The following is a 21,155-nucleotide window of genomic DNA, read 5'->3' on the forward strand; positions in this document are numbered from 1 at the left end:
TCAAAGTATTCCTCACCAGATGTAATATACTTATGACACGACACGATTTTTCCAGTCCTCGACACATTTTTCATAAGCACTTTTTGGGATGGCTTTCAGCCTCTTATGTGAATTTTATTTTATCTCTTCCATCGATTGAAAACGAGTTCCACGGAGCAGCAATTTCAGTTTGGGGAACAAGAAAAATTCTGACGGAGCCAAACCTGGCGAACACGGTGGTTGATCGATAGTATTCATGCATTATAGTCGGTTAGAATTGATGAATTGCTTTTTCACAATTCCGGCCGTTTTCGACGGATATTCTCAAGCAGACACCTCAATAAGGCAAAATAGAACTTTTTATTAACCGTCTGTCCCTCCGGAACCAATTTATAATACACCAAATCACGAATAGCGAAATAACAATCATCACTTTGATTTTTGATCAGCTTTGGGGTGGTTTGTTTTGGTTTTGGTTCATTTTTTTCCCTCCATCTTGAAGATTGTTGACTTGTTAGCCTGACAAACTGACAAACTCATGTCTCGCCGGTAGTTATAATGCTCTCCGTGAATCTAGGTTCGGAATTCATCAAGTATGTCTAAAGAGATTTGTTTACGGTACTGCTTTTGAAAAAAAATCCAACTTTATCGGCACGAGTCGTGTAAGAACGCGTTTCGTGGCCAAAATATTCACCAAAATGAATGAGCGCATTCGCGACAGATGTCGAGTTCTCTTGATGGTATGAGAGGGCTTTATGGGAGCCGTTGTGAAAATTGGACAATAAGCGTGGCACCACCTACATTTAGTTTAAATCCCATATCTCGGTCCCCATCCGTTCGATTTCAACCAAATTTGGTACGTGAAATTTTTATGTTACAGTGTGAAAATGGACTACAGTCACTACTAATCATATCACATAGTTTTAAATTTCATCTTAATCTTTCCTATCAAGTGTACTTTGCACGAATAATTCCTTTACAGTGTGCCGCTTGTACCAAAAATTGTCCAAATCCAAGAAAAACTGGTCAAACCTCTAGTTATCGAATGTGTGGACCCCAGTATCTAAAGTTAACTTTTGTGCGGTCCTATACATTGACCGTATATCATTGAAATTTGGAGAGAACCCTTTCCTGGCGATAGTATATCTGTGTATGAAAAATGGATTGAATCAGGTCAATACTTCCCTTAGTCTCAATATACCTAACATAAATATTTGCGACTGCCGGTTCAAAGGATGTAATCATGGCGATACAGTCTCTGGATTGATATAAAGTGTTGCCAATAGCTAAAAGTGTTTCCACTTTGTTTCAAGTTGCAAGTTGTGATAGTATAGAAACTTCTTTACGGCCGTACTTAGCCCTTCTTTATATATTTGATTTTTTTTTCAATTCTTGACGAAAGGGGGCTAATTAAAAATGTCCATAAGAAATAGTTGGCAACTCCATAGTTTTCTCTCTTATTACATGTTACTCACATACAAATTTCAAGTAGAAAAAAATAAAAAATTTAAATTAAGAATAAAATATTCTAAAACAGTGTTGCCAACGATTATAAAAGTACCTTTGAAAAATAATGGTCAATAATCCATTTAGGAGAAAGGTAAAAATATTTTGTTCTTTGAAAAATTTTACTGAATTATTGTGATTAGTTTAACTCCTGGCCTTTAAGAAAATCCCAAAAATTTTGAAAAATAATAACTCAACCTTAACACATCGGGCTAAGTCCCTAGGGAAGTGGTGTCCTTGAATATTTGCCGACGTAGCTGCAGGACATATGCATATCACAATTTAAATAGCATACGTGCGCCAATAAAAAATGGGAAATTTCGCATTCCACGACTGGGAAGTTTGTTTAGACAGACGAAAAGGCGAAAAAGTCACACCAGCGATGAATAGAGCGACAGAGCGGGAGAGGCACTGAATCAAGGCAACACTGATAAGGGCAGTTAGCGTAGGATTAAGCGCCATAAAACATTCAAAGGATGCTACAATAAAAACAACAGCAACAAATATGAGTGCAAATGCATGTGTGTTTACATGTATTTATGTATTTGTATGTGTGTGTGTCCTTGTTTGCTTTCAAATGCGATGAGCTCGGCCTACCAAAGCTGGGCGTGAAGGCATGACAAAGCGCGGGTGCACAAATAAAAGGCAAGCAAACAGTCGAATGCGGACGGACATACGGTGTAGTCCTAGAAAATACAACAAACAATAGCAAATAACAACAACAGCGGCTCAAGTGTGTGTTTAACAATCAACGTCAAATAACAATTAAAATGACAACAGTCAGCCAACAATTGACAATAACAATAAAAACAACAGCACAACAAAAATCAACAAACAAGCAAACGCAAATACGTATGAACCCGAAGGTGAGCACGAAAAGAAAAGTAAAATGCAAAATGGAAAGCAATAAAGGACGAGCGAATGCAAACAAAGGTGAGCGTGTGTGTGTGGCATGCAACAGCTGCGACAGCGCGCAGAGAATGAAAAGCGAAATTACCGCCACAGGACAATGAACAAAGCGCAAATAATATTTGACGAACGAACTGCTTTGCCAACAAGGACTACCTGAGCGGCATGAACACATATATGTGTGTGAGTGTGTGTGTTTGTGCGTCAATGACTGCAGCGGAGCCGCGCTGTCTGCCGGAAATATAGCTGTACACAAACACACACACATTTATATACAACAATAATGCATTGGTATGCCTTTTATATCACGGGGCAAGCGGCCGGTGAAGGGACGCTGAGTAAACAGTGCAAAAAGTAAAAGCAAAAGCCAGAAAAAAATGTGAAAAATCCAGCAGAAAAATTCCATAAAGCTTATGAAATACAAACACACGCACACTCATGCATGCACTCTTAATTTTTTAGGCTCATATAAATGCACGTGTGTGTATATGTGTGTGTGTGCGCCCTTTCACGCGCAAATACCTTGAGGATATTTTTTGGCAATATTGTTGGGTACAAAGTGAAGGAATGCACTTGAAAAATAAAACACAAAAAACAAAAAAATAAAAAAAGCGAATTGGTGAAACACAACAAAGCCGAATGTGAAATTAAAATACTAACACACGCACATTCACACTGACACATGCGCATACCTCTGTGTGTGTTTGCAAACCTTGTGTGTTTACTCAGCTCGAGTCAAATTGATATTTGCTGGCCGGCATATTCGTTCGACACTCGCATATCTTTTACAGTTCACGAGTTATTACTTTTCCATTGCGTGCTTCAATGGCAAATGTATTTGAGCAGGAAAAAAAACTGACATTTTTTCAACGTTGACATTCCATCATTTTTATATGAGTATGGTACGTAAGTGTGGTAGTGATCCAGCGCACTCGAGACAATGTACACTTTGTTGATTTAGCATTCCTTCCTTTCTTTTCTTCTTTAATTTTCTTGCTTTCATTGCGGATTTTTTGAGGAAAAGAACGAGTATTAGGATTTCAGTTAGAGAAAGTTTGAGTTTTGAATCTCAACTAGGAGCCAACTTAATAAATATTCCTGATAGTGATCGTTCCTAAGGAAAGATCATACTCATTTCTCTCGAACTCAGATTTTAGTGCATTAAACTTGGCAATCAAAATTGTCAAAATATCTATTATCTGTAAAATCGTAATAATATCGGTAAAATCGTAAAAATACCGATTTTTAATAGAATAGTAAGACTATCGATAAAAGCAATAAGCTAGAGACTATCGATCAAATAGTAAAGCTAACGATTACAAATAAAATCGAAAACTATCGATTAACGATAAAATCGTAAACTATCGAAAAATCGCGAAACTTTCGATTATCGATAAAATCTTAAAATTATCGATAAAATCGTGAAACTTGTCGAAAAAATCGTAAAGCTATCGTTATTACACTACCGATTATCAATGAAAACGTAAAACTACATATCAATAAAATCTAAAACTATCTATTATTGATAAAATCCTTAAGCTATCGATTAAATCGTCAAACTATCGAATATCGGTAAAATCGTACAGATATCGTCAGAATCGTAAAACTACCGATTATCAATAAAATTTTGGAACAATCCACTATTGATAAACCAAAAAATAACGGTTATCGATAAAATTGTAAAACCATCTTTTATTGATAAAATCCTAAAGATATCGATAAACTAAAAAATAATAGTTATACATAAAATTGTAAAGCTATCAATTATCGATAAAATCGTCAAACTATTGATAAAATTGTAAGAGTGTCGATAAAATCGTGAAGCTATCGATAAAATCGTCAAACTATTGATAAAATCGTAAGAGTGTCGATAAAATCGTGAAGCTATCGATTAGTAATAAAATCGTAAAACTATCGATTATCGAACAAATCTTAAAACTACTAATTATCTACAAAATCGTAAAACTATCGTTCAATTCGAAAAGCTATCGATTATCGATAAAATCTAAACGAATTAAAATTCGGAATTGTTCTGATACAATATATTTCAGCTTTAATTTTTGGAGAGAGCATACTGCTAAATTTAAATTAAACAATAGATCCAATTGTTCTTTTTTTATAGTTAAGAAGACTACTCAGCGAATTTAAAGAGAAATATCGCTGAGTGTTTTAAAAGTGTTGAAACAATTTTCGAATTCTTGCCGAAAATATCAAATTCTTGAAGAAAGCTATCTTTAGTTCGATTTGTGAAAAAATTCCTACGCAAATGAAAATAATAATAGAACCTACTACGATCTAACCGAATATTATCCTACAGGAATGTGGAGAGGCTAAAAATTTTTCCAAATGACAATTTTCAGCCACTTGACGAGGGGTACATATATGCTGTGGCGCTAAAACTATAGCAACAGAAACCCTTTTTCATGTTTTTAAAAACATTCAAAAATATTGAGAGAATATCCAAATTGGGATGGCTCTCATCTTTGGAATTTAATGTAAAAAGCATTTTTTGCCCAAAGACGCTATATGATTAAATCTAGATCTAAACTATTTTTGTTTTGACAAATCATATGCTAAATCTGCCAACCTACTTTCTAATCACTTGCCAATAGTCACATGTTTTTCACGCTCCTTTGTTGCTACAAAGCAAAACAATTTACAAAAATACCACAAAAAACAAGAAAATAAAATTTATAAACTAAAATCTAGCTGATAATCAACATTTTAATCCACCGCAAAAATAAAAATAATAACAAAAATAAATAAATAAGATGATGCAGAATCCACGACGAATTTTCGACAGCCACACAAATTAGCTAAGCTCGACAATTTAGCCACAACAAAGCAGCAATTCACGGCAATAAATTTGCGAGCTTCTTCATTTTTGATGACCGAAATTAGCCAAACAATAATTCAAAATGCAAAGCACTCAAAAAGCAAGAACAACTACAAAAACAGCAGAGAGGGCGGCAAAAGCATCAAAGCAAGAATTCTACTGTCACACACACACACACAGAGAACATGAATGAAACAAAACAACAACACACTCGAAACAAAAATGAGTAATGAGCAATGAAACAACAAGTGAAAAAATAAAACAGAAATCTCAAAACAACAACACTTAAGTAGAAATAAAATCTAAAATCTCGAAAAAGGCGCTACAACAAAATGAATGGGGAAAGAAATATTATTTAAATAGCCGAACAATTGCTCAAAATAGCTAATGACAAGCTGTAAGCATCACTGGCTGCTGTAGCTGTCACTTTGCATATTTTGTTGTTGGTTGGTTGTTGTTGTAAACCATTTTTGCCTGAAACTAGCAATTTTTGTGTGGATTTTTTTACAACAAAATTTTGTTGTTGATATTGTTGTTTTTTGTGCTTTGCCACCGCTTGTCAGTCGTCAATAGTTCGCGCATCTTAGCGGCACATCAAACAAATCGGCGACAAGTTGCAACGTCAAAGCTCTTCCGCATGTACCCGCATTATGAATACACCGATTTATATGCTTGGCTATATTTAAGTGTACATGCAAAAGGCATTTGCGATTTTTTCCAACAATAAGCGCGATCATTGCGTGTGCACAGCTTTTTAGGTGGCGGGGCACTATTGAAAGCGGTCGGAGGTTCGTTTGGGATTAAGCACCGAGCAATCTGGTGTAAGTTGAAAAACAAAAAGTATTCTATTTTTGCAAGATTTTTCGAACACAAATTTAACAAATTTAACACGGTCAATAATAGCTCAATAACTCCGACCAATTGTGAAGAATTTTAAACCGGAGAGAATAATGATTTCACATAAGACTGTTTAAGTTGGTTATCACGTATCACTAGGGGGCGCTAAGGCAAGGTTCGAAATATTGGGTTGTCAAAAAAGTCTTGCGGTATTTTCGCTAGTTGGCGCTGAAAGCGCGTAGTTCTAGTTTTATTCGTCGCATCGGGTCATGCTATACCTTTTTGGAAAGCTCACTTCACGCGCTAACACCTTTTTCAAGTCGTTCGTGAGTTATAGCGTCGCAAACATGGAGCAAAATAAAGAGAAAATACGGCATATTTTACAGTACTACTACGATAAAGGCAAAAATGCATCTCAAGCCGCCAATAAAATTTGTGAAGTTTATGGACCCGATACAGTTTCCATTTCCACCGCACAACGATGGTTTCAACGTTTTCGTTCTGGTGTAGAGGTGGTCGAAGATGCGCCACGCTCCGGGAGGCCTGTCATCGAAAATTGCGATAAAATCGCTGAATTGGTCGAAAGAGACCGGCATAGTAGCAGCTGTAGCATCGGTCAAGAGCTGGGCATGAGTCATCAAAAAATCATTTCAATTTCAATAAAAAAAAAAATTCAATAAAATACCGCAAGACTTTTTTGACAACCCAATATTATAAATGATTTTTCATGGAAAATTAACCGAACATTGTGTCGATAATATCCGACTATTTCAGTTTAGTACCAATTTTTTCATACCTTTACATTTATACCCTTGCAAGATGTTGCTACAGAGTATTATTGTTTCGTTTACCTAACGGTTGTATGTATCACCTATAACTAAGCGAGATTGGTATAGGGTTATATATATATAAATGATCAGGATGGCTGGAAAAGTTGAAATCCGTGAGACTGTCTGTCTCTCCGTGCAAGCTTTAACGTGAGTTTTAAAATATTTGAATGAAACTTGCCAAGAAAGTAAGGCTGAGTTTGTAGATGGGCGTAATTGGACCACTGCCATGTTCATAAAATGCCATTAAATGAAAATATGTAAAGTGCCATCTCTAAGCACTAAATTAAGATCTAGAGCTTGTAGAGGATCGCAGTAGCAAGGTTCACCTGTGGTCTTAAAACTTTAAGTAAGCAAATGCGCGAAAGACATAAGGATTTAATCTCCAGATGGTATGATGAAGCTTAAATGAAGCAAGGTCAAAATTGGACGTTGGACGTGGCACCGCTCACTTTTAGGATAATTCACATATCTCGGGACCCGCCCGAACAATATTAAAGATAATAAGACCTTCCAAAATCAACAAAGCGCGTTCAAACTATCATAAATTCATTTAGATGCGTAATGTCAGTTTCTTCTATGTCTTGCCGATTGTAAGACTGTCGATATGTTTCAACCTCAGTTTTGCAAAGACAATAGAGTAGAAATGGTCTGGTTTTTTCCATCTTACTACCACCTCTATGTCTATTGGACAATGTGCAGTAAGAACTCCTACGATTGTGGCAAGACGAACTCTGCTTAAGGTCGTCGACCAGTCTCTGTTAGGCGCATGCGAGGCCCATTGTTCTAGTTATAAAACGCAAGATGCCAAAGGAGATCCCACTCGGTTCCGTTGCGGTGAGAACTGGGCATGATTGCTCCCTTTGGCAAGCTCAAGGACTTTGCAGTTATCAGTGATTCTTCTCTGCTGCCAGAGTGAATGCTCATTAATAGCAGCCACGTCTGCCTGAATAATACAACAGTGGTTCAGGACCCTAAAACCAAGATTAACGATTAAGTGCTCCTTATAGAAAGCTCTTCCTCCTAGCTTCAACCCATCTATAAAAAAAAATCATTAAACTTCTTCTCCTGCGAAAAAGCCGCCCCTGCCTCCCGAAAATTCCTGAGCTTAAGCTCATTAATTAGGCTTTTAGAATATCTTAATTCTTAGTTCAAGCAAATTTCATATAATTATTTTTATATATCTTTATCTTTACTGTTTTGTCAAAAAAAAATTACTAAATCTTAAGAGTTTTTAACTTATTTAAAAATTGTATGTATAAAAATTTCTTTAGTGTATTTCGTCCAATAACTTATATAATACTTTCGCCAATTCATTACCTCAAAACTAAAACGAAGCATTATCTTCTGTACTTATGTCATTATAACCGCGTGCAAACACTCATATTTCCTTCTAGACAGTCTAACATTGGTAATAATGCCTAAAAATTAAAAAAAAAATTATAAAAAAAGTCAAACTCATCCACCGTAAAATTATTCTTTTTCGACAAACTTTTAACATTTATTTCATTTACTTGCCGCTTCTTTTTACTGCCAATAAATATGTTTATCAATTGTCAATAAGTAAATTAGTTTTTGTTTGCCCCATTTTGCAAGCAATTAAGTAAAAATAAGGAACTCCGGTAGTGAGTTGAAAAATCATTTTGTTTTGCTAATTGATTTTGGCAGTAAAACTCGCTCGTAAGCCGTAAACCCGCAGTATACAGTTATTACCACAAAATACCAGGCACCCACACGCTCAAGCAGAAATAGCAAAAGTTAATTGAGGGAAATATTTTAGCGAAGAAGGTTTACGTTTATATTATTGTCTTTTTTTTGTATTAGGAATTTGTGGCCTTTGAAGCGATAGGGAATTCCTCGTACTGCCATTTTCCATGAAGAAGTTTTATATTTTTATTGCAAAGCTAGAAATTAGTAATTCTAACGGTAGAATATGCTCAGAAAATGTTATGTAGGAAACGCTAGAGGCCATAGCTGTGAAAGTATTTGTTATGTAGAGGATTTGGAGAGATGAAACGGCAGCACTGATTTTATAACTTTGACCTAAATGCACAATAATTCTCAAATATTTTTTATAATCGTAAAGATGACCTTTGCGATAAAATATAAATGCATTATTTTGAAACTGGCGTGGGTATATGATCACCGGTTTATAAATACTTGTAGAATTTGTTGTGTATCGTATTCCCGAAGAGCATTTCACAATCCCGAAATTTCGTAGGTTCAAATTTGAAAACTGATTTCTAATTTCTTTAAGGAGTCACAATTTTGGAGCAATAATTTGAATAATTTTCTTGTTTATTGTAATCCCGAACAGGTTTTCGCAATCCCGAAATTTGAAATTGTTTTAAGGATGCCTTTTATTGGAACAATTTTAGTGCAATAATTTGAAACTTGTTTGAATATATCCTATTGTTGAATATATAGTATAGTTTTTCCTCAAACTCGTAATGTTGGGATAAAGATAATATTAAGAAACTAATTTTGAGGTCATGTGGGAATTATAGGAAGTCCATTGCAGTATAATATGTTTTATTGCAGTAATTTAAAATTTGTTAATATATACACTGCTAGACCTAATATTGAATATGTTTCCTAGTCCCGAAACATATTTGTCAATCCCGAAAGTTCGGGACCAAATTTAAGAACGTATTTCGAGATTGTTATTATGTTAAAACATTTTAAAACATGCAGTTATAACCATTTTGTAATCACGGACATTTTTCTAAATCTTGAAATATTTTGTATTATTTAAAAAAGAAAATACGAGGTATAATTGAAAAAGAAATCAATTAGGATCATCAGTTTTTAATTGTTTGCTGGTGGTTAGAAATTGTTAATCTACATTCTTTAAAGGAAAAGTTTATTAATAACATTAATTATTAAACATTATTCGTGAATACAATTTTAGACTTCCAAATTTGCAAATCCCGAAATTTTTCTTATTAGCCCTAACTTTGCAGCAGATTTCAGATTTCATTAAAATTTGTATATCATTAAAATTTTCAACTTTTCTATTAAAAGTTCACAATCTTCGGGATCCCGAAAAATTTTAGATTTCGAATTTTGCAAATTCCGCAATTTTCCTTACTAGCCTTAACTTTGCTGAAAATGTCAAATTTAATTGAAATTTGAATATCATCAAAATATTTTACTTTTGAATTAAAAATCTACATTATTCGGGATTCCGATAAATTTTAGACTTCGAAATTTGTAAATTTCGAAAATTTTCTTAGTCGCTTTAAGCTTGCAGTAGATGCCATTTAATTAAAATTTGAATATCATCAAAATATTCAATTTATAAAATAAAAATCCACAATATTCGGGATCCCGAAATTTTTTTTACTAAAGCAGAATAAGGTATATATTAAAATTGTATGCATATCTAGGCGATTAATAATTAATCTCGAATTTTCGGGATCCCGAAAATGCCTCCATAGCTTCAACTATTCAGCAGATGTCTAAATAAATTAATGTATGTACATATAAAAAATATTAAAGTACCCGACTAATAATGAATCTAGAATTTTCGGGATCCCATCAAGTTTTTTAGTAGTCTTAACTATGAAATAGTCTTACTAAATTGAAATTAACAACACAAATAACACTGTTGGAATTTTAAATTATGAATTGTGAATTTTCGGGATTTTTTTCTTGACCTCGGGATTTCGTAATATTGGCTATGGAACAGATACTTTAGCAAGCCCATACATATCTTTCCTAGATGTACACAAACGTACTTATATTTATATGTATGTGTGAGTAAATGAGGGAAAGCAAATTGGTTCCATTAGCCATCGATTATTAATTGGAACTTTACCAAAATTTATTTTCTGCATATTTAGCGAAATTATTTGCATGAAGGCTAACTGGGGGAAAACAGACACAAGTCAGCGCACATGTTCATAGTATGTGTGTGCATAAATACGGTAAAAATTAGCAGCAGAAATGTTTCTAATTCCTATCAATATGTAAATATGAGTAATGATGTATGTATGTATATGTGTGCATATTATTTTGTTTGGCGCTAAATGAAGTCATGCAAAAGAGGAAACAACCGCAGAAAAATGTTAATGTACTCATTTGTGCCGTTAAACTATATGAGTCTACTAACGAGTGGGCGGTCAAAAATGTTTTATTATCCAGCGAAGGCGTGGCTGTAACAGCAGGATAAATGGGCGGATAAAGATATTGCGTAAGGCGAAAGAAAATGTGGCTGAAAATTGGATGAATGGGGTGCACATGTTGCCACTAAACGCGTGCGAGAGGGGATTCAAACATACTCGTATCTATGAGTGTATATGTGTTTGTATTCAAGTAATATATGTGTGTGTGTGTGCTGTAGCAATCAATACATTTATGTATAATCTGCATGTTAATGCTAATAACGCAGTGTAAAGCTAATCAAGCGATAAATGTAGCAGTAAATTTTCGCTAAAATCAGCAATAAACGCACACGCTTACAAAAATCTTCACATGTGTATAGCTGCATGTATGTGCGGCATGCGTGTCACGCTTGAGGGGTGCGAATGGGCAAATTATGCACAATTTTCCATGGCCAAAACGTTGAAAACACACACACACACATACAAATATATGTGTGCAATGATAATAAAAACACAAATGTGTAGTGAGAACGTCGTGCGGCGCTTCCGTGAAATTGTTGCAACAACGGAGCGGAGAGTGGGTGTGCAATTGTATGAGTTGACATACAAACAAGCATATGTGCCGATGGCATAAAGAGTGAAAAAGAATGTGAATTTTTGCAGTCAGGGTTACGCATGCAACATGCCACACACTCATACACACACGCACGCGTGATCGCCGTTAAAGCGCTGCCAGCACTTCCGCACACTCGCCGCAACATATGCGCACATTTATCCCCTAATAAACTCACGAATATGTGAACTTACCGTTTGTGGCAACAATGAGCATTAAACAATATGCAATAACACAATGTGCAACATGCAACAGCACTCAATGATTTATGTTGAAAAACATATATACTTTAAATGTAGTTGCATGTTGCCCTTGTTGCAACAATAAGCCCGGAAAAAGGACTTTTCCGCAATTGACTCGCTGCAACACGCACGCACACACTCATAACGTGCCACAAAAGCAATGCGCGGCGTGAGTTTGCGTAGTGAAGCGCCGGTTAACCAAATATGAGCGCAGCCAAAAAGGTGTAACACATACCAACAAAGGTGTGTGTGTGTGCGCAGTCAGCGAGTCACGAAAGCAGCGAGTCAGCGGCACGCAGGATATGAATTCGACACTGACCGTCGTGTGGCCTGCGGTGATTCTCGTTCGGTTAATTTTATTTTGTCTTTGTTTTTGTTTTGTTTCTCTCTTTACTGTTTTTTGCTTTGTTTGTTGTTGTTGCTTTTCTACTTTGAAATCGCAAAAACGTGGCAGGATATTCGTTGCACATGGCTGCATGTATGGCAAGCAAATAAAAAAAAATCCTTGCGAAAACAGGCAATAATAACAACAACACGCCGGATAACAACCTGTATAAGTAGCGGTTGTTATTGAGAAGCGCAACAGTGGGCAACAAGCTTGTTGAGATGTAATGATATGCCCTCTCTGTGAAAGGCTGGGCGGCGCCGTGGCAATGGGCGCGGAAAATTTGCTGATAAAGAGTGAAGAAAGTAATATCTGGACGGGAGAGGCGTGAGAAATATGATTTTATTGTTGTTGTAGCGGCATAAAATATTCCTGAAGGAATTTCGAGGAATGGTGCCGAGTTGACAGTCCTTGGCCGCATAAAAATCGGGGTCCGTTCCGGTTACGAGAAATATGATAATGTTATACGATCTACTTCTCTACATAAATATATACATTATGGTATTTTTTATTTTGAACTACTAATTTTTTACAGTCCCGTCACAAAATTTACTTGGACATACTGTACCAAGGCCTGTAAAAAATTGCCATGGAAAATACACTACAATCGTAAGTTTTTATCTTTAAATTCCTACAGATCAGAGGTACTTTATGGCATCGCTTTGACTTTATTTTTTATTTTTTTCCCATACAAAAATTGAATGTTCACCGTAATCTTTTAAAATGAAGCTCAATATTTGATATTAGTATTTTGTTTGGTTCATCCTAATCTATAATATCAAATATGTTAATTAAAATTTTAAATATAGCTCTTATTTTTGTCACAGTTGCCACCTTCTTAAAAGTGAATATTAATACTTCTTCTTACTCCTCAAACCAGTCAATAGAATTAAAACATCGGCCTATGAAATCATAGAAGTCTTGTTTGCAAACTTCAGTTCTTTAGCCACTCCCAAACACTTATTGAAGCCGTTTTTTTGTAGCAAACTTAAATTTTATTCACATTTATTTCAGAGCACATTTTTTGAGGCTCCTTTACAATGCATCGAATTTCTCATTATAATTTAAATTGGGGGAAGGCAATGAATAATACGAATCTCTTTTAGTTCGTGTTGTAATAGATTTTGTTAACAATTTTAATATATTTGATTGATTTTTGCAAAATCACAGCCTTTACTTTGTAAAAAAGCTTTGAAAATATCTTTGAAAATACAAGCTACATGAAATTTGATAATTTTATGGGTTTGATTCAAAATATTTGGTCTCAGCTTCTTGTCATTTTACTATCTTCGTGTGTGTATAATATCTCAACTCTGCTCTCTCGTTGGTCAGTTGAATTAATTACAAAAAAATTGATAACCTTAATGACTTGGTAAAAAACGCTTGCTATGAAATCATTACTTCGTTGTACTATTATATGCAACTTATACCAGTTGTGTGTTCGATTTCCTAAAAGCGAGTATTTTGAAACTGGTATAAATTATAATAGTAGTTATTTACTTTATTCATTTCATAAAAACCGTTTGCGATCATTACTTCATTATACCAATATATGCAATTTATACCAGTTGTGTGTTCTATTAGCAATTCTATAGAATACCGAAACGGCTGATCATAAACGTAAGTCATACTCACTTATCAAATCATAGCTTTTGAGTAACGCTAATAATATTACAGTATTTGTAATTATACTGTAGAAATTGTTTTCCAATTGTAAGGGCCTTTCCGACCTTCTTCGAGGACGAAATAAAATTTCTTCCAGAATGTAGTGTCCGTATAATCAAAAATATATTAAATGATGGCGTTTTCTATAAGATTTAAAAATTGTATAGAGAACTAGTGGAACGTAAAAGCTTCATTAAACTAATATCTCCTAGCAAGGCTCACATCGCCGCAATGATATGTGTCTTAACTGAACATTGTTCTATTGCCATTCCCGCGGTCAGGCCTAAGATTTCAGAGAACTTGCAGGGAGGAAGATGAAATAGAAGAAGATCCACACATTTTCTCTTTTGTCGTACTGCTTTTGTCTCACTCAATTTGAAGCGCTTCGGTTGATATGTTGTCGATATGCGATGGTTTTTATGATCCAAGAAAGTTTAAAGTTTATGGAGTTCTGAGCATCAAAACGGACATGCGTGGACAAGAGGGATTATTCTTGGTCTTACTAATATTAGCTTGTTTATCTAACCTAACTTAACAAAATTTTGATTTTATCCAAAATTTTGGTCGATCAAAAAGAACAATACATACTTTTGTATATGTACAGAACATGTCAAAAAATGCGAATCGGATCGTATGGATAACCATATTTTCAAAAATGTAGTTTTGACGCTTTTAAAAAAATGATGGGTTAAGCTGAGCGACGGCACTTAAAGGGCTGTAACTCAAAAACCAATTGAGACATGAAAATTTCTGTACGTTTTTTTTTTAAGATATATCCCAACGAAATATGACAACAGTCGACTTTTTTCAATTTCACACATGAAGATGAGTAAAGATATACATATTTGGTTTCAAATATGGTGTGAAATACTGCAATATAAAAACTTATTTTAAATAAACTTATATCCACGAAAACTTAAATAATTTTTACTTCTCTCTTACCACTGTATGTCGCTTCGCTCTCTCGTGTGCCTAGTATAATTTCAAAACCCCAGTTACCCCAGCAGTAATAAAATCAGTCAGGACGAAATCGAAACAATGCCGCAATTAAACTTTGCCAAACTCAAACCCAAAATCTACAAATTCGACTTTAAAACGCATCCAATTTCGAGCATTTTTCCTTAATTAACGCCAACAAAAGCGGGAAAATTTTTATTACACCACGCAGCCTTCCATACACACCCATACATATGCTTTTCCTATCAGCGCTGATCACCGAAATGCACAATCAGCAGCGTTTTCATGCGAAATAGGCAGTAAAACAACAACAAATATAACTCAATAAGGATAATAATAATAAATGTGAGACAACGAAAAAAATTTGTACTTGTAATATGAAGCCATTAGTTATTCGAGCAAAGCAAAAACAAAAAAAATTAAAAGAAGTAAAGTAGTACTCTGTGGCAGTAGGAAGGGTAGGCGGCCAGATATCCCGCTGGTTGAGCAGCGGGGTGCATAGCACTCACCACCGCCACGCTGCTGTCTGATAGCGCGACGGACAGCGACTAACGGTGCAGTTAGGTTGTGAGAGTATCTGTGATGTTAGCGTATGGCAGTGAGGTGTTTGTGTATGTAAGAGGTTGTTGCTGTTTGTGTGTTTGTGAAATATTTTTTTCTATGCTTGCCTGCGCCAGGACACGCTTATCAAATTAATTTCGGTTAAAATTTCCGTTTGTCGGTAATGGAGTGACTACTTGCTTTTGCTGTTGGTGTTGTTGTTGCATGTTATTGTTGTTGTTGTTTCTTTCATTATGTTCACAAATATGTTGTACAAAATGTTTTTTGCATTTTAATTGCTCGCCGGATTTCTGCCTTGCACTTTACTTTTAAGGGTAGCGATTTTTGGATTGATTGTTTTTGTATATTTTATTTTTTTTGTTGTCTTTGCTTTTGATTTGCTGCTGAAATTTCGAAAATATTTTGGCTGTCTTAAAATTAAGCGTGTAATATTTTTTTGTGTGTATATGTACATATGTGTGCATATTAGAAAAAAGGGTTAAGGTTAGGGCGAGGTTGAAGGTGAGGGTTTTAGGCTTGTAGGCGTTTTATTTGTGATAAAGTTCTCGCATGAGTTTTTAAGTAGACACTCGAGAATTTTATGGTTTAGAAAATGTATTTACAGAATTTTTACAGCCGACCACTATGACATATAGCTGGATACAAAATGACCATAAAAACGAAGTCCTTGTATGGACAACTTTTTTATTTTACAAGATATCTTCATCAAATTCAACATGGCTTATTTTTCATGTCAATACTATAATCTCCGATCATCTGGTACAGATCGGTCCACTATAGCATATAGCTGCCATACAAACTGACCGATAAAACCCAGTTCTTGTATGGAATACTTTTTTATTTTACAAGATATCTTAATCAAATTCAACATGGCTTATTCTTCATGTCAACGCCACATTCTCCGATCATCTGGTACAGATCGGTCCACTATAGCATATAGCTGCCATACAAACTGACCGATAAAAACCCAGTCCTTGTATGGACAACTTTTTTATTTTACAAGATATCTTCATCAAATTCAACATGGCTTATTCTTCATGTCAATGCTATAATCTCCGATCATATGGTACAGATCGGTCCACTATATCATATAGCTGCCATACAAACTGAACAATAAAAATCAAGCTCTTGTATGAAAAATTCTTTTATTTTACAAGATATCTTCATCCAATTTTACACATATCATTCCACAAGTTAAAGCAACATTCTCCGAACATATAGTTCAGATCGGTCCACTATAAATTATAGCTGACATACAAACTGAACGATGAAAATCAAGCTCTTGTATGAAAAACTTTTTTATTTGAGAAGATATCTTCAGGAAATTTGGCGTGTATTATTCTCCAAGGCAGCCCTATAATATTCTAAGAAATTGTTGAGATCGGTCTCATATAGCAAATAGCTGCCATACATTCTGACCAATCAAGATCAAGATAAACATCTTTCTATACGCTTTAATGTTATGAAAATGTAGCTGTGAAGGGTATTATAGCTTCGATACAGCCGTAGTTATTGTTTTTGTTTTTTCTTTTTGTAAAATTTCATTTGTATGTTTGCATGTGTTTCTGAAAATTGTTCTCAAACTCCTCTGCATCAATTTTTAGAAAGCGTAAAGCAATGCCACTTTAGTTCCACACTTAAAATCTCACAACTTTACGACTTTTTCCACTACAAAGCGAATCAGTTCGAATTTCTCACATAAAATCAGTGCCAGGAGGCCTCGTAAAATTAGTCGTAAAATCGCATAGAAATCCCCCGGCACTCAAACTGCGTTTGCATACTCATTTAATTTGCTGCAACATATGGCAACCTTATGAGCGTGATACTGCTTACGCGCGTCTCATTAGTCCGAATTGCAAATCCGGCAGTCAAATAAGGAATTGATTTAATTAAACATCATTTACACGCCATGCACACATCAAATGCAGCAACGGCGCTGACGTGCGCGCCGAAGAGAGCTTAGCTAGAGCGCAGGCCAAACGCAGGCCGAACGCCTCGAGCGCATGCTGAGTACAGCGCGGCTTAAGTCAAGGCTGTTGAGTGGCTGTAAGATTGTAAAATTTTAAATTATTTACATGCTGCAACTAGCTGCTGCGCTGTAACATAGTTGTAGTTGTAGCAAGGATTATTAAGCAACACATACAGTCAAAGACTAACGTACATCCACACTACAGCGCCCCGCCACATCATTTCACTACATTACACACGCACAAACACACCTGCAGCCACACTAAATGCCTGCTTTTGCTGCTGGCCAATATGAAATTTAATAACAGCACACTCATGGGATTACCGTTGTGGCGCTAAAGCGCCGGCGCTTTTGGGCGCGGTCGGCCAATCGGTGGGCTGTCAGCCTTTCAGTGCTTCCAGCCGCAAGGGCGTTCGCTTTCAAACGCATTTAAACATTCATAACCTTTCAGCAGCTTTTGATACATACTAAGAACCGCTTGCAGCCGCATGTTGCATGGACCCACAAATTATACAATTCTCTATTCCGAATTTCTGTTAAGTTCCTCTATCCCCAGCCGCCTCGTGCTACTTGCGCGGCGCACACGTGTTCAATGTTGCCCAATGATGGATAAGCCTAAGCCAATGCATAAACATGATTAAAACGTGCCACAGCGTGGCATATGCGGCGTTAGCTTGCAATGTGTGCCGAAGAAAAAGCGCAATCCAATGCGTTGCTTCGTCTTTGTATCGAAAGTAAACACGCGTAAAGTTCAAGGGAAGGAAAATTTTGTGCTCTATTGAAGGATCGCCGGTGGCAAGTGGCACGCCCAGCTGCAGTCAAAAAGGTTAAGTAGGTATTTAGTGTAAATAGCAAAGTAAATAATGTGTGTGTTTGTTAATAAAAAACATCAGGTTTGTGCTATTAAGTAAATGTATGGCCGTAAGGGCAGCTACCCCTTTGTGTTGATTAGCTTCGCATTGATCCGTTATTTGTACAACTTTGTTGGATACAGTTTAAAGTTTCTATCAAAATTGAGTTCTTATTTAGATTTTTTTTTATATGAAAAGTTATCTTCACGAAATGTGCTATAGAATTTTGTCAAAGGCAACAAACTCGAAACATATTGTCGAGATTGAACTACCGGGTTTTCCGAAGGGGATGATACGATTTCTTAGAACCGGTACGGTAATTTTTACTATGTAATGATCATCGTGGAAAGATATACTCAAGAAAAACGATTGCAAATTATTAAATTTTATTATCAATAGAATGGTTCTCCAAAAAATCCACAAGTTATTCATGAACAACCATAAATCCTATAATAAATTGACAGTTTGATTTGGTTTTTGGCCTGGTGAAATCATTAGGTCGGTATTTCTTTCAAAATGAAGCTGGAGATACTATTATTGTCAATAGAGAGCGGTATAGATCGATGATAGCCAAGCGAGAAAAGTTTGGAGATTCGATTATTTCGACAAATTGTGACATTGAATGACCACCAAGAAGTTGTGATTTAACACCATTAGGCTATTTCATGTGCGGTTGTTTGATTCTTTGGTCTTTAGTCAATATTGAACATAAAATCGGTGAAAGAATATAAGAAGCTCTCAAAAACTGTATAAAGCAGTCGTATGTCATTCACTTAAGTATAGTAATAAGCGCGAATATTGAAATTATATGCCGATCGTCGATCGCTACTCAAAGATTATCATTGTAATAAAGAGCTTTGAAAATATAAATAACAATTTTACTTTTAAAAGCAATTATGATTGTTCACTAGAGGTGTGTGTGCCATTGCTGCGAAATAATAGGATTTCCGAGGATGATGTGTAGAGGGAAAGATATCTAGGGAGCAGGAGACTTATAGATGATATGATCAGATGTAGGTGGCCAGATCAACGGAACAATAGTCCTAACGGTTGGATGACTTACGTGTACATCCGGGACGTTGGGTTTGTTGAGGGTAATCTAGACATCAGATTCTGTATGAGTCTGGATTTTTTGTTACAAAGCACAGGCCTCTGAATGCATTTTTGTCGCGGTGTTTGTGTAGGGTACGATCTGAACTTTAGATTCACGTGATTTTAGAAAGATGGATGTATGCGGGCATTAGGGATCTTATGGACGCTGAGATGTTAGTGATGATTTCTGCTAGTCGGAATGCCGAATAGTTTAGGTCGTTTGCGCATGAATTGTTTAGTCGGCGAACAAGTTTAAGTGATGTGCGTATAGGGTCCAACCTCTGGTCATCAGTCCAGAGGAGTAAAGAGGCTCAATTGGTAGTAGTTTCGGCTACAAAATCTGCCCGGATACTTAATTCTGGTACCACGGGGAACAGTAGCCCTTGCTCATAAACACACCGGACTTTGTTCACTAGATCACTAGAGAGTTGTTACTTTATCGGCACAAATCCTTCAACTCCAAACCAAATCTGTAGCCTATCTTCCCAAAATATTATAGAGTTCGATGTGAACTTTATAACTTTATGTATAATTCTTAGATTATTTGTTTACAACTCTAAAGCTTTCCCATATATTGGATAGTCGAAAAAGTTTTTTCGTATTTTGTCAATAGATGCCGTTGCAGTCGTATATATCCAGTGCTACCAATCACATTGTGTCATACCATATATATAGTCATGGAAAGATGAGATTTTAAGCTTCATTTAACCAAAAAAAAAATAAATTCGGGGAAGTTGAAAAAAAGTTACAGTTGTTCAAAAATGATTAAAAATAATGAAGAAATTCGGTATACTTTGAACTTTTTCTTTAAAAGAGGGAAGAATGCCACGCAAGCCACCTATGAAATTCCTGAAGTTTACGGAGACGATCAGTTCGTGTAGCACAACAATGGTTCGCTCGCTTCCGTTCTGGAAATTTTATTGTGAAAGATGCTCCTCGTTCTGGTCGAATTATCGTTGAAAAAGTCGATGAAATTATGAAAAAGATTGACAGGACGGTCACATAAGCAGCCATGATATCGCTAAGGAGCTTAACATTCATCACCAAACGGTTTTGAGCCATTTAAAAAGGGCTAGCTACAAAAAGAAGCTTTATGTTTTTTGGGTACCACCTGAACTGTTTGTGAAACATTTAATGGACCGAATTAACATCTGCGATTCTTTACAGAAACGGAATGAAATCGAACTATTTCTGAAGCGATTGGTAACAGAAGCCGAAAAGTGGATCAGATACGACAGTAATGTACAAAAAAGATCATGGTTCAAGCATGGTGAAGCTCAAAAAATGATCGCAAAGTCAGCATTGACGCTTCGAAAGGTTATGCTGATTGTTTGGTGGGATTGAAAAGTAATCATCCACTATGAGCTGATCCAGCCTGGTCTAACGATGGATTCTACATTTACTGTCAACAACTGAAGAGATTGAAGCAAGTAATCGAAAAAAACGATCACAAATGATCAATAGAAAGGGCTTCGTCTTCCATCAATACAACGCTAGATCACACACATCTTTGATGACTCGGCAAAAACTGGGAGAGTTTGGCTGGGAAGTTTTGATGCATCCACCATATAGCGCTGACCTTGCACCATCGTACTACCATTTGTTTTGGCCAATGCAGAATTCACTTAATGGAATAAAGTTAGCTTCAAGAAAAGTCTGTGAAAATTACTTGCCGTAGTTTTTCGCCGAGAAACCAGAAAAGTTTTACACTGATGAAATAATGTCTCTAGTGGAAAAATGGTAAAAAGTGATCGACCAAAATGGTACATATTTGTTTATTTATTTATGATTATAAATATACAAAAATTAAGTTGACGTCT

At 35.7% G+C, this 21,155-nt stretch overlaps 1 protein-coding gene across 3 annotated transcripts in view; it reads right to left on the reverse strand.

The window, feature by feature from the left end:
- Positions 1-21,155, reverse strand: part of LOC105228810 (netrin-B) — a 590,578-nt gene that overhangs the window by 177,802 nt on the left and 391,621 nt on the right. The window lies entirely within an intron of this gene.

Source organism: Bactrocera dorsalis, chromosome 4 (assembly GCF_023373825.1).
Source record: "Bactrocera dorsalis isolate Fly_Bdor chromosome 4, ASM2337382v1, whole genome shotgun sequence".
Taxonomy (NCBI): Eukaryota; Metazoa; Arthropoda; class Insecta; order Diptera; family Tephritidae; genus Bactrocera; species Bactrocera dorsalis.